Below are 3,584 nucleotides of genomic sequence, written 5' to 3' on the forward strand. Positions count from 1 at the left end.
CCTAACCCTAACCCTAACCCTAACCCTAACCCTAACCCTAACCCTAACCCTAACCCTAACCCTAACCCTAACCCTAACCCTAACCCTAACCCTAACCCTAACCCTAACCCTAACCCTAACCCTAACCCTAACCCTAACCCTAACCCTAACCCTAACCCTAACCCTAACCCTAACCCTAACCCTAACCCTAACCCTAACCCTAACCCTAACCCTAACCCTAACCCTAACCCTAACCCTAACCCTAACCCTAACCCTAACCCTAACCCTAACCCTAACCCTAACCCTAACCCTAACCCTAACCCTAACCCTAACCCTAACCCTAACCCTAACCCTAACCCTAACCCTAACCCTAACCCTAACCCTAACCCTAACCCTAACCCTAACCCTAACCCTAACCCTAACCCTAACCCTAACCCTAACCCTAACCCTAACCCTAACCCTAACCCTAACCCTAACCCTAACCCTAACCCTAACCCTAACCCTAACCCTAACCCTAACCCTAACCCTAACCCTAACCCTAACCCTAACCCTAACCCTAACCCTAACCCTAACCCTAACCCTAACCCTAACCCTAACCCTAACCCTAACCCTAACCCTAACCCTAACCCTAACCCTAACCCTAACCCTAACCCTAACCCTAACCCTAACCCTAACCCTAACCCTAACCCTAACCCTAACCCTAACCCTAACCCTAACCCTAACCCTAACCCTAACCCTAACCCTAACCCTAACCCTAACCCTAACCCTAACCCTAACCCTAACCCTAACCCTAACCCTAACCCTAACCCTAACCCTAACCCTAACCCTAACCCTAACCCTAACCCTAACCCTAACCCTAACCCTAACCCTAACCCTAACCCTAACCCTAACCCTAACCCTAACCCTAACCCTAACCCTAACCCTAACCCTAACCCTAACCCTAACCCTAACCCTAACCCTAACCCTAACCCTAACCCTAACCCTAACCCTAACCCTAACCCTAACCCTAACCCTAACCCTAACCCTAACCCTAACCCTAACCCTAACCCTAACCCTAACCCTAACCCTAACCCTAACCCTAACCCTAACCCTAACCCTAACCCTAACCCTAACCCTAACCCTAACCCTAACCCTAACCCTAACCCTAACCCTAACCCTAACCCTAACCCTAACCCTAACCCTAACCCTAACCCTAACCCTAACCCTAACCCTAACCCTAACCCTAACCCATTATTCAACCTTGAGCCTGGTGGGATTCGAACCTGCACTAGTTGCAGGCAGCTTGTATTACTTAAGCAGGCATTAGCCAACTGCTCCACCGAGGCTCCCTGTAAAGTGAGGAGGAAATAGTGTTACTTAAGGGGCCGATAGGCCCCTCCTCCACCAAAGCTCCTTTTAAAGTTGGGATAGAATGATTAACAACCGTGGAGCAAAACGGCCCGGGGGACTACAAATTACAGCAATGAATGCAATGCTGAGAACGGAAGTTAGTGCGGATGATAAAAAATAACGGAGCGAAAAGCCCTGGGGGAATAAAAATTGGAAGGCGCAGGGACTCGAACCTGCACCAAAATACAGGAAGTTGGTGCTACTTAACGAGGCGTTAGCCCACTGCTCCACCGAGGCTCCTTGTGACTTTGGCAGGGAATGGTGTTATTTAAGGAGCAAATAGCCCACTACTCCACCAAAGCTCCTTTGGAAGTTGGAATGGGATGATTAAATACCGTGGACCAAAAGGGCCCGGGGGACTACAAATGTCAACAAAGAATGCAATGCTGAGAACGGAAGTTGGTGCGGATGATAAAAAGGAACGGACCGAAAGCCCCTGGGGGAATAAACATTTGAAGGGACGGGAAGTCCGCCGTGTTGGAAAAGCTAAGGGGATGATAAAGAAGAACGGACAAAAATGCCCTGGGGGGACTACAAATGTGACCGCTCAAAAAGTCCATCTTACTGGGAACGGAAAAGGACGGACCGATAAGCCCTAGGGGACTGCAAATTTGAACTGACGAGAAATCTGACGAGTGTGGATGATAAAAAAGAACGGAGCGAAAAAGCCCTGGGGGAATAAAAATTTAAAGGCGCAGGGACTCGAACCTGCACCCGTTACAGGCAGCCGGCGATACTTAATGAAGCGTTAGCCCGCTGCTCCACCGAGGCTCCCTGTAAAGTGAGGAGGGAATAGTCTTACTTAAGGAGCCGATAGCCCCCTCCTCCACCAAATCTCCTTTTAAAGTTGGGATGGAATGATTAACGAGCGTGGAGCAAAAGGGCCTGGGGGAATGCAAATTTCAACGGACGGGAAGTCTGCGATGCTGAGAACGGAAGTTAGTGCGGATGATAAAAAAGAACGGAGCGAAAAACCCTGGGGCGATAAAAATTTGAAGGCGCGGGGACTCGAATCTGCACCGATTACAGACAACTGCTGCTACTTAATGAGGCGTTAGCCCGCTGCTCCACCGAGGCTCCTTGTGGAATTGGGAGGGAATTGTGTTACTTAACGAAGTAATAGCCCGCTGCTCCACCGAAGCTCCTTTTGAAATTGGGATAGAATAATTAAGAAACCTGGACCGAAAGGGCCCGGGGGATTACAAATTGGAAGGGACGGAAAGTCCACCGTGTTTGTAAAGCTAGGGGGTTGATAAAGAAGAACGGACCGAAATGCCCTGGGGGGACTACAAATGTGACCGCGCAAAAAGTCCGTCTTGCTGGGAACGGAAAAGGACGGACCGATAAGCCCTGGGGCAATGCAAATTTGAACTGACGAGAAATCCGCCGTGCTGAGAACGGAAGTTAGGAGGATGATAAAAAAGAACGGGACTACAAATTTAAACGGACGGGAAGTTCTCCGTAATGGGAAAGGAAGTTAGGGGGGATGATAAAGAAGAACGGACCGAAATGCCCTAGGGGACTGCAAATGTGAAAGGACGGGAAGTCCCTCTGGCCGGGAACGGAAGTTAGGATCGTAAAGAAGAACGGACGTGTAGGCTCTGGGGGACTCCGAATTTGAACGGACGGGAAGTTCTCCGCAAGGGGAAAGGAAGTTAGGGGGATGATAAACAAGAACGCGACAAAATGCCCTAGGGGACTGCAAATGTCAAAGGACGGGAAGTCCCTCTGGCAGGGAACGGAAGTTAGGATCGTAAAGAAGAACGGACGTGTAGGCCCTTGGGGACTCCAAATTTGAACGGACGGGAAGTTCGCCGTAATGGGAAAGAAAGTTAGGGGGGATGATAAAAAAGAACGGACCTACGGGACTCCAAATTTGAACGGACGGGAAGTCGTCCGTGATGGAAAGGTCCTATTTCGAAGACCTGGAGGACGGCAGATATTAACGGACGGAAAGTGCGTCCGGCCGAGAAGGTCTCTCGGAGATTACTCGTCAAGACGCGAGCGATTTGGTCTTTTTCTGAAAATTCCCCGCTTACCTTATCTTTACCATATGAATAAATTAATCCTTCACCGTTTCGCGATACCGACAAATGCGTCTTTGCGTGATATTGGTTTGTTGTTGCCTTTTCTACACATCCTCGCCTTTAGGCTTTAATTATATCCGTAAAATAAAAATTAAAGTACTCCTGGTTACGTTTTTAAACCTAATTCTT

The sequence above is a fragment of the Vipera ursinii genome (assembly GCF_947247035.1).
Source record: "Vipera ursinii genome assembly, chromosome: 14".
NCBI lineage: Eukaryota > Metazoa > Chordata > Lepidosauria > Squamata > Viperidae > Vipera > Vipera ursinii.